Below are 12,704 nucleotides of genomic sequence, written 5' to 3' on the forward strand. Positions count from 1 at the left end.
TAGATGCATTCATGACCTTTTCTTGTTCATTATGGAACCTCGTTAGATATGATATCAGCGTTTTGTCTCTTTCTTGATGAATATTGCTCAAGTAGCTGAGTGGCATTGCGAATTGTCTCCTTACTTGGAATTGCTATAGGTATAATAAGGAAAACTATTGTCAAGAACTAATCGAGATCACCTTGAGCCTTTTGTACCACCTTTTGACATCCCCTATCAATGTGACCATGAAGCAGCGGCACTTTGCCAAGTCACAAACTTGGTGTAGCTCTATCAGGTCGTTGAAAGTGTCAAAGTGGTCTTTAGGATCTCATTTCCCATCGAACTTGCTTTCTGGCACCTTGAATCCCTAGGAAAGTAGGGCCTGGCGAACTTCCTCCGTGAAGGGAGGGCTTACTATCTCTTTCGTTGCAGTGTTCTAGCGGGCTCTTAGATCATCAAACATTCTTTGCACCCGATCTAAGTCTTTGTTATAGGGTTGCCTTAGCTAGCTCTATTCAACCTTATTTTGAGCAGATGAGTTCGCAAGTATGTTGCTTGTGAGCCCCCTCCATTGTGCGCATTGATGCGCGAAGTCGAGTTATGATGACTTGGTTGGTAGGTGCTATCATACTCATCAGTGTGTTGCTTGTGACGTTGGTTATAACTGGAACGTCAATCATTGCCAGATCGGTGCACATTACTCACCTCACGAACTTGTGAGGTTTGAGCATGCCTTTGGCGTGAGTTAATACTGACACGCTGATGTTGGGGATATTGTTGAGTAGGTCGAGTATCCCTTTGGCAATTTTGAGTGTTGGAAATGCCGATTTATTTAATGATTTGAGGGTGAAACTGTGAGGAATTTAAGGTTTAATGCATGATTTATGATGTGATTTATTGCATGTTTCGTTATCTTCCAGGATCACGGATGTTGTGTGTGTTTTCAGGTATTCAGGTGCAAAAGAATGGATTATTCATTCTTGTGCTGGTGTTTAGACATTTGGGACCCGTTCGAGTGCGGATAAATCAAGGCGAGAAGTAAAAGTGTGAAATTCTGACTTTGTGTCGCAACACACTTTTTTAAGCCACGGTGTGGTACGATTTATGTCGAAGAAGAAATCGCCTGAAACGCGCTGGGGCGCAATTCAACTGTGTTGGGGCTTAATTCAATCGCACCGCGATACAAATAAACTGAGGCGGGGTGTAAATCGCGTAGAATGTAAAATGTCGCATTTCCAACCCTAATTTCAACGACTAGTATTCACAAGTCTTGCCATTTTGTCAAAAAACTATATAAAAGCAACTTTAGTCCATTTTTAGGGAGTTTTTAGGTTTGAGATACACATTTTGGAGAGAATACATTTTAGGCTTCTTGCAAAGGTGGAGATTGGGGAGGAGAGGAGATTCTCTCCTCCTCCTCCTTTTTTGTTCTTCACCATTATGGTTATAGGTGTAATCGTTTCTTTTCCTTTATGTTGTAGTTTGTTTTCTAGGGATTTGATGTAATCTAACTAAAGGCTTGTATTTTATTGTTAATCTATTTGTTTGATCCATTCTATTATGTTCTAGATTCATTCATTGCATTTAATTCAATCTTTAGTTGATATTATGGCTTGATCAACCTTGATGTTAGTTGATTGATTGTATGAGACAAGATTGTGTGTGGAATGATTGATTTGTAGCCCTCCCCGGGTATAGATTGGTTATTGTCTTTAAGATTGTCTTGCACTTAATGGGTTTTTGTTACTAGACTGGGCTATATGCCACTAGCTAGTTTAGTTGATGAAAACACTAGGTTATTTCGAATGGCTGCGGTAATACCTTAGAAACGAGAGACGCCGTGCCTATCTTGATTAGCTCTATGAATGGATGACTTGTGTCTATGCAAATTGGTTCCTTCATTGTCTAGACTAGGCTATACGCCACTAGCTAGTTTGAATGATGAAAGTACTAGGTTGAACCCGATGATGTACGAACCTTAGAATGGAGTGGGGAGAACAATAGTTTGATGATGAACATGTAGCCTAGTAATTATGATGGAGTTAGAGCCCTACGATTCTTTGTATATAGTTAGATTTAGATTTACTTTAATGTCATTTATATGTTTTCTTTATTTCATTCTCGTTTTGACTCATCGAGGCATAGTTACTAGGATCGTGAGAGCACCTCCAATCTCTGTGAGATCGACCCTTAATTGTGCACTATGTTACGATGTGACTTGTGCACTTACGAAGGATTAAACTTTGTATGTTTGTCAAGCGACCATTACCTTCATCTTCCCTCATGGGCTCTTTGCTTGGTCGCCTCCCAGGGTTAGTTTGCCCATGGGATTCTCATTCATAACTAGAATGTGCCCGGTGGTGTTGGGATTGTCGACCGTTCCTCGGTGTCAATGAACCAAATTGGTCCCCAACTAAATTCCAACCTGTTGGGGGGACATCGGTGAAGCGCGACTAGTCAAGGTCTTGGGGGGTCGGCTGTTGGTTTCTCAACTTAGCCACGTTTTGTTGCACCACATGTGCAACCAGTATTCTGATCATCTCCACCAGTTGACCATTCTCAAGATTCGACGTCCCTGCCCCCTTGCTAGTTCACGGCCGGCTGCACTGGTGGCCGACGCCCGAGGACGTCTTGATGCACCTTCTGGTGGGTGGTTTCCACGTTGTCGTGGTTTTCAATGGTTGTTTTTGATCTTGTACGAACCATTGTTTACCGAAAATTCTAAAATTTGGCTGAGGCCCCTCATTCTAGCGCCAACTATTGTTATGTCATCTCCAGTCACATGGTAGGTGGGTTCCTAGAGGTATTGTCTGCTTTAGGCCACAAGTTGGACTACTGGCAAGCCCACATAGTTTTGTCTTGAAAAAATGCCTCTAGGTGGTGAAGGTGTCCTTGTACTATATAAGCGACCAAGACCCTCGTCTCTTAGCCGATGTGAGAGTTTGACATCAACACAACCCCCTAGACAAGGGGCTTGGGAGGTTTGGTGTGGGTACAAATTAGCACACATAGCCCAGGTAAACTCGGGCCCTCCTTCTAGCACCAATTGTTGATATAAGATTTTGCACCAACTAGAGCGATCCGATTGACCTTAAAAGAATTGGAACTGATGTGTGTGTGGTTACGAGTAACCAGCAATGTAATGAATCAAGATCAATTAAGTAAATGACACAATGAGTTTTTAAAGTGGTTCGATGAGTTATACCCTTGAACCTACGTCCACTGTTTTTGTATTTATTGTGAGAGCTTACAATAATAATCCTAGAACAATTTGCTAACCCTTTTCTCATCGTTGGAGGGGGTTTATATACAGATTTTTGTACAAAGGAAAGAGCGAAAATAAAGGGATTACAATTAAGATTGAAATGCAACTCCGATATTCTCGCGATTGAGTGTTGAGATTGCGCCAAGATTGTTGTCGATCTGATCTCTTCCGAGATATCCGGGATCTGAAGTTATTTGTGAGTTGGTTGAACAACTGTAGGGATTGATTGTGACTAGCTTGTGCTAGGTCGAGCTACATCTTGACAAGCTTATGTTGAGTCAGACAATCGATTGAGTCGAACTGATTCCAGATCGAGCTATAACCTTGTTATTCTTCGAGGTTGATGGAAAAATCACACACAACAAGTCTAGCAGGAGAGAGTTCATTTAACCTTTGCAATGTCCTAATTGGAGTCTCCATTGTGACGAGACTTTGAGGAAGAATATGGTCGGGGTTCAAAATCATTTTAATTGTGTTAAAAAAAAAAAAAAAAACCAATAATTTGAAATTGCAGAATAACTAAAATGATTATATATATATCCAAGTTCTTCAAATTTTTTACTAAATAGAAAATCATATCATATATTATTATATTATCTTTAATGGATAGAATTCAAATTTTTATACTATAAGTAATCAAATAAAAAATTATATAAGTATAATTTAAATATTTGTTTATTATATTTTGTAAGATATTTTATAAATATTTCTTATTATAAATTTAATATTTAATTTATTAAATAATCAATATGTACTTTTTAAGGTTTTTCTTATTATTTGTTGTTCAATATTAATTTTATTCCTTTGTTAGTACAATAAATTATGTATATATATGGAACAATCATTAAACCTTTTTACCATTTTTTATTATTAGTATGATATCATATTAAATATGTATTTTACGTATTTATCATTTATTGATNATATATATAGTGCTGGTCTTAAGAACGTATGGTCATGCCCGTAGCCATATTTTATAACCTTCTAATAATATAAGCATATATTAAAAAATATTTGAAATTTATTTTTTTTACCTTTTAAGATGTAAAATCACTAATTAAATTTTTATATTCAAGTTTAGAAACCAATTTTTTTAATTGATAATATAGTCAAATTGTTTCATCTTTTTTATAACGTAGTTAAACGCAAATAAGATTTTATTAACTTTAATTTTAAAAAACTTATTTCTGCTGAAGTTATAGTAACATGAATAGTTAATAGTATTTTATAAGTTATTTATGTATTTAAAAAATAATTCACATTTTTTATAAAATCTAGTATCTCAAGTGGTGTTTTAATTTCCACGTTTATAATTTCTTTAAAAACTTTTAATTCTGAATATCAATCTAAACCATCAATATCAGAGAGCATGTCATGTTTTAAAAAGTTTTTAAGATTTAATAAATGTTTATGCAAACTATCATCATGAAGCAATTTTAACTATTCTATATTATAAAGGAAACCAAAATTATTACTATATATTTCAAATTGTTCAAACCTGCTTTGAAGTGAGGAAATGACATGATCAACTAAATATGTGAAATAATTTATTTTAAAAGATTTTTCAACAAACAATTTTGTCTCTTCGTTTTCATTCTTATCAAATTGTTTTTTTTTTCTTTTTATTGTACGTTTTTCATGAAATTTTGGTTATATATTCATTTACTCTACTATCTCTTTAGCAGAAATCATAGAAGATGTAAACCCATTTTCTCTATATTTTTCAAAAAATGAAACAAGACCTTTCAACTGATCTGTTGCAACAACAATGTTCATATTTTTAGATTGTAAATATTTACTAATCGTATTAACAGCAAATAACATTTTATACCAAATATTCATGCCTAATAGAAATTCAAAATTTTCAGTCTCATATATTACTAAAGAAATAGCTTCACCTTTTGTTTTAGGATCTTCACTAGTTTCTGCTAATTGATATAAAATATCTCTTATTTGTGGAGCTTGAAATTTTATTGCTTTAACACTTTCAACACGACTTTCCCACATGTTTGTGATAATGGCTTAACTGTCAAATTAAAAACATGATCTTGCAAAATTTTCCATTGTTTTGTAGAAGAAGAAAATAATGAATATATGCGTTGTGTCACTCCAAAAAATGTAATAGCATTAGCACATGAATTAGTCATATCACAAAGAACTAAATTAAGACTGTTACAACCACATGGTGTATAAAATGCTCTAGAATTTATATCTAATAATCTTTTTTGCACACCTTGATGTTTACCTTTCATATTAGACCCATTATCATATCCTTGTCCTCTCACATTATTTACATCAAGTTCAAGATTTTTTAATATAGTTGTGAGAACATTAAAAAGGCCTTGACCAGAAGTATCATCCACTTTTATAAAATCTATAAAGTACTCTTCTATTTTTATTGGACTTATTGAAATATCTACACATCTTAATATAAGTGACATTTGTTCTTGATGACTTGTATCTGGGGTACAATCAAGTATAACTGAAAAATATTTTGATTCTTTGATTTTTTTAATAATGGTATTTCTTATTTCTAATGCTAAAATATTTATCAACTCATTTTGTATATTATGACCAAGATAATGAGTATGAATTTCTCCATTTTGAATACGTCTAAGGTGTTCTTGCATTATTGGATCAAACTCAGCAATCATTTCAATTAAACTCAAAAAATTTCCATTATTTTCTTGATAAATCTTCTCATTTGTACCACGAAATGCCAAATTATTTTTTGAAAGATTTTTTACAACCGCTATAATTCTTAATAGTACATTCTTCCAATGCTCTTTCTCTTTATTTATTTTCTCTTGTAAATATTTATCAATTGTTTTGTTTTTAAGCAATCTCATCTCAACATCAATCCAAATGTTCATATTTATAGCATGTTCATTGCTTGTTTCGTGACTTTTAAGCTTGGCACTAAGATTTTTCCAATCTCCACACCCTTCATTTGCTAATTGAATTGTATTTGCCTTTAAACTAAATAATTTACAACAAAAACAAAATACTTTATTTAATTCTTTTGAATATACTAGCCATTTTCTATCATGTTTTTCTCCATTTAGTAATTTTTGAATGTAATGAATTGTAGAAAAGCGTCTAGAATTTTCATCTCTTGGAATATCTAAAACTTGTCTAATTGGACATTTCTCAACTAATAAATCACATGAGCTTGTGTCTAAATTATTCCAGTGTATCAGATCATAAATATTTTTAATAGTTGTTTCATCTTTATCATTAATATTTTCATTCTTGTCAAATGGAATCTTCTAGATTTTCATGATACTCTTCACTAGTATTTGATGAATTTGAATTGTTATCTTTAAACATTTCTTCACAATTTTCAATTGATTTTTCATTTAAATCTTCATTTGGTTTTTCTAGCATTTGGTGTTTCGTATTAATAACAAATTTATCAAGTGCACCTTTTTGGGATTGAATTAGTTCTTCTATCTTTTTTTTTTCCTTACGTTTTCCAAATCTAGATTCATACTTCCTAGTAGACATTTCTATTCAAAGAATAAATAATTTAGAGCCCTTAATATTATTTTTCTAAAATAAAAATAATTATAAAAATTAAGAAGGAACTTTAGCACCTGATTTATGCTCCTGATTTTGCTTTTTGTTGTTCTGATACTCTAAAATCTTATATTATTACCCAGCATAAAAATAATAATGTAAATCACTTAATCACTTGATCAAATATAAAGTAAAATGAGTTGACAATGCTAAGAGTAAAATGATTTAGAGCCCTTAATATTACCGTGCATAAAAATAATAATGTAAATCACATTCACTTGAGAAATTTACGTCAATAGAGTAATGGAGATGAGAAAGGAGAGACAAGAGATGAGAAAGCTGAGACTAGAGAGTAAACTAAGTTGAGAATGCTAAGAGTAAAAGATGAGAAAACTTTAAGTAAAATGAGATTTTATATAAGAGATTGTCATTCGGATTTGGGAGAGAGAGGAGATTGTGATTTGAAATTTGGGAGTTGTAGCAAGCAAGGTGAAGGTGTTTCAACTTTTAATGGAAAAATGAGCCGCCAAATGTGTTTCAAGTTTAGAGATAGACATAGGTGATATGACATATGGTGGGATTGATGGGAATTGGGAAATTATAAATATATTAAAAAAATACTTTAAAAAATAATTATGGGTAGAGATAGGCATAGGCGATAGTACATATGGTGGGATTGTTGAGAATTGGGAAATTATAAATATATTAAAAAATACTTTAAAAAATAATTTTGGGCCTTCTTTTTTACCCCTTTTTTTGGAAGCCCTAGGCAGGGGCCTCGCCTGCCTAGGGCTTAAGTCGGGCCTGTGTTTTAGGGTGTGTTTGGTTGGAGGACATTGGACATTCCTTCAGTAATATCATCTTCTATTATTTACATTACCATATTTGGCTGTTAAGTAATATAAGATTTTCGGTAATCCTCCAATACCAATAGTAATCATTGTTGGTTATATTATATAGGTGAAATCTAAATATCACAATTTTCTTAAGTATTCTAAGATTACTTAGTAATCTTAATTTTTTTTACAATTTTACCCATAACTATTAAAATTTTTGGATAATAATGCCTTTGTTTTAAAAATAATTCACAAAAATATTCACGGACTATTTTATTCTTATACACAATATTTTTAGGACATTATTACCCTTGCACTTCCATCGAATTACCCAAAATAGATAGCCGGATCTAGCCATCATGGGCAGCGGCTAACTATCGGCCATCGTCATTGGACACCAACGTCGTGGCTGGAATGGTGCATAATTGACCGGATCTGGCCATTTCTGACAAGATCTCTGGCAAAAAACGGTCTGATCGCCATGCCTCTAGCTGTTTCCTATTGGAGTAGGTGCCCTAGAGCCAATCAATTATTGTGGAATTGACTCTTTGAAATAATGTTTATTAATCAATAAAAAAGCATTATCCACTATATCACGTAAATCATATTATGTGTATTGATATATGTCCTTAGGATGATAGAATCGTGATGAGGGTATCAAGTATTTCAAATCTTGATAGCGAGAACCTTATGATCACATATGGTGGCCATTCTAGAAATGTCCGTAGCCCCAGTATTATTCTGACCAAGGACACAGATAATACAGTAAGGTTATCATAGTGTTGAACGACTCTGTCGAAAGGTAGTGACTGATCTTACTTGTCAAGGTTGTTTGCCGACAACCTGGTTCGACACATGGGTGCTTGCTGTAGGCAAGTTCACTTGACAGACCTACCAGAGGATTAGATGGTAACCCTAGTGTCTATGGAATAAATCCTCTAACGGATGGTGGTGCATGTAATCCATAGACTTGAGATCACCAGAGCGCCTTATGCACCAATTAGTGTAGTTTGACACTAGCCCAACGTATTTCTATTCAGAGCTATCAATACGGTAATGATTGGCTACATTGAGAAGTGTATCGAGACTATGGTGGATCGACAAAGGATTCATCACTCCTGGGTACAGGAGAAGTTATCTCAGTGGGTAATTCAGTAAATGGCAATGACACTAAATATGTGGCCACTGTGGGATTGAGTTGATGCTAAATCCAATTTAATATTCCTGTCATTGGTCTAGTAACTGAATACAAACATGTCGAGGATATCTGAGGTTAACATTAATTCTGTACCTCAGTCTCGATGAGATAACAGTTGATAAATGGATTTGATTGCATGATAACCATATCGTTGACAGGCTGCGGTTTCACTGAATCCAAATCTAACAGGTGGCCATGATGCCTTCCTAATGGCCAATCTTGGTCTGTGTGTAGTGAGATGATTAATTGGTATTAATCGCGATACTACACACTGCTGATATGATGAGGAGCCTACGGATCACACACTTAGAAGATAATTTAAGGATCAATTTGTGAGAAGGGTATTTTTGTCTTTCAAGATGAAAGGGTATTTTGGTAATCTCATAATACAATTAAATTTGTTGAGGTTGTTGCCTGTATTGAATTTTAATATTAAAATTAAATTAGTGAGATTATATTTAAATATATCTATGTATATTTATTTAAATGAATTATTATTATTAATTAAATGTTAATATATTATTATATATATTAATTGATTTTAATTATAATAATAATTAATTAATTAATAAAATACCATAAAGGATGTGTTTGGTTGCAAGGGTGAACTAGGGTTGGAGCCCATAGTTATTCCTAAGTGGAATAGGGTTTTAATTATTGCACTATATTAGTGTAACTTAAAATTAAAACAAATAGAAACATTCATTCAATTAAAACCCTAGCCACCCTCTCTCTCTCTCTCTCTCACGTTTTCACCTTTGTGTGAAAAGAAAAAATTTATTTTTCGTTTCATTGTTCTTGATTCTTGAAGCCGGCAATTGTTCCAGCAAAACAATTGTCGGTTCTGCGGATTATCTTCGTGTGGACTTTCGTGAGTGCAATCCTACATTGAACGATTAGTGAAGAATCACGTGAACAGTATTCGATGAACAGTACTGCGGTGAACAATAGTCGGTGAACAGTGTTCGTGTGCGAAATCAGAGATATTCGGAGGAGCCTCCAAACATCGGTATGAACTAAATCCTTGTATGGATTTGTTTTTAATACAGCTTTATTTTACGTTTCAGTTTATGCATGAAAACGTTATTATCTATACTTGGATTTTGGTTTTGTGTAATTGATCGATTCGTCTTTGTTTTATATTCTGACTTTTTCCACTGCGCGAATCCGGTCAATTACTAACAGTGGTATTAGAGCCTCAGGTACCAGATTATAATGTTTAATCGTTGATTGATAACATGTATATTTGATTGATAACATGTTGATGCATAAATTGATTGTTTTTTAAATCTGTAAAATTTTGTTTAATTGATCAATTTACTAATGATGTGTTGATGAGTTATTTTTGGTTGGTTGATGTCCTGGTCGAATGCTTATGCATTCCATTCAATTAGGATCCATATCATTATGTGACAAACTGCAAAAAGGGTTATTGTGCGATTCACTGTTTTGTGGCGAAATAAAACTTCGCTACGGCATCAAAGTCTCTGGAATGTTTTGTGTTTTCTAGAAGTTTATGGTATTTGCCGTGGCGAAATAAAACTTCACCGCAGCAACCATGTGTGTATGAACTTCGCCGGGGCGAATAATTTATTCGCCGCGGCAAGAAAGCTACTGTTCTGTTTTGCCTTTCTATTTTTTGCACAGGGGGCCGAATTGTAGTTTTCGAACCTATAAAGCCAATAATAATTCTGCACATATAAAATGGGTAATTTAATAATTCCACCCACCCAAATTCAAAATGTTAATTTTGGATGTATGCAATATTCTTGTTTGAAATTGCATGGTGCCCAGTACATGAGCCTTAGACCTTTGGTATGTTTTTGTAATTTTGGGTTTGCTTGTAATTTTATAAAGAAATAGGACATGCGTGTCCTGCCTCTCTCTCTTCTATCTCCATGTATTTCTTCTTCTCATCTCACTCCCCTCGTATGTAACGCAAGGTTTCTATTTTATCGATGTAAATTAGAATGTGATTTTTATTATAAAATACTTTGTAATGATCGTGAAGAAGAAACGAAGGAGCTATGAAGAGGATTAACTTGAAGACCCAAGATTTAGTTTTAAACCCTTAGGTTGACCTATCGATTCATGTAGGCTCGAGGAAATCAGTTTTAGTGGGCCATGTACCGACACAGTTTATTTTGTTTAGAATGCATACTAAGGTTGAATGTTCAATAACATGCCAAACAATGACATTCTAACAAAGATAATAATCTGGTGAGACATTAAATAAAAACCCTCAACTTAAGTATATTAAGTCACGTATGCCTTCCATCACCATGGTTTTAATCAAACCACTGTTTGTCAGAACCTTGTTCGCCAAAGCAAAGGGTACACTTCTACCAGTGGGAGGTTAAAATTCATTGGAGTTTTCCTTAATGGTGATGGGTCAACTTAAAATGACAGCTTTGCTTGTTCGCCAAAGCGAAGGTTGATAAACACGTCATAGACATAATAGAGAAGTACACTCGTTGTGTGTACATGGTGACATGTAGTGTCCACTCTACTGACACTGAGAATCACACTTGAGGACAATGGCTTCGGTCATCCTATTGTGTGATTGGCTTGTTGGCTTACTCCACATTTGAGGTTGGTAGTGGAAACTATCAACTAGTGTGGATTAAGTTTGTTGGCCTATCTAATCAACCAATTTTGGCTTGTTCGCCAGAGCAAAGGTTTGAAATGGGCTAGATAGGATCTCAGTCCATAGGAAAGCCAACAGGCTTTTCCGAGTTAATAGTGAGGGCTATTGGCTTGAGGAAAATAGTGGGAGCGTTTATTTAATAAAAGGCCTTATTAAATAAAAATAAACAAGATAATAATTTTGTTTGATTCTGAACTTTGTAGATTCACTTAAATTGAGCAAAATGATCCCAACATCACTGTGACAAATCATCGAATTGGGAGAGAAATGGAATGGTGAGAATTTCGTTGACTGGTAGAGAAGTATAAACGATGTACTTCAGTCAAGCAATAGATTATACACCATTGAGCAGGCTTTGTCACCAGAGCCTATTGATAGTTTTATCCATGAGGTTGAGTATGTATATGTGAAGCATACACATGATGCGAAAGCAAAAATAACTAGATACATTATGCTTGCATCAATGACATCATTACTGCGACAATAGTGCCAGAAAATGGACTTGGCTTCTATTCTTCAAAGAAATGAGAAGTATATGGTGTCTTAGTCATTATTCAGATATAGGATGGAAGAGGGTACCAAAATTGGCGATCATATACTCAAGCTGACCGAGTATATGAAGAGGCTTGAGATTTTGGGATGCAGACTTAATGAAGGTTTAGCAATAGACCTAATATTATAGTCTTTGCCAGATTCTTACTCTCAATTTTTCTATGACTTCGTTAAGGATGATAAGAAGAATACCCTTTCCGAGCTTCTGGATATGTTGAATGTTACTAAGTTAGGCGTGAGAATGTCAAAAAACATTGACGTTGGTTGAAGCCAACTCAAGTGAGAAGGTAAGGGCTCAGAAGTCATTGGAAGGAACTGCTAAAGATAGAAAGGGTGTTTGTCCTCACTGTGGGAATCCCAGCCACTAGAGGAAACATTGTAAGGTTTTTCTAGCAAAAAAGGAAGAAGAATGTTACTTCTTCGTCAGGTATGTTCTTGATTGAGATTAACTTCTCCCGTCAACATCTTGGGTCATTGACACAGGATGTGGCAGTCACATTTGTTCTAATGTGAAGGGACTACGGCAGAGTAGATTGCTTGCCAAGGGAGAGGTGGACCTACTAGTTGGAGATTGAGCACATGATGCTGCATTAGCTGTAGGATCTTATTGTCTGATTTTGCCTACGGGCTTGTTACTTGGAACTTGTGGATTGTTATGATGTTCATTCAGTTTCTAGAAATAATTTTTCTGTGTCTACTTTGGAT

The sequence above is a fragment of the Pistacia vera genome, unplaced genomic scaffold (genome assembly GCF_008641045.1).
Source record: "Pistacia vera cultivar Batoury unplaced genomic scaffold, PisVer_v2 Contig137, whole genome shotgun sequence".
NCBI classification, from domain to species: domain Eukaryota; kingdom Viridiplantae; phylum Streptophyta; class Magnoliopsida; order Sapindales; family Anacardiaceae; genus Pistacia; species Pistacia vera.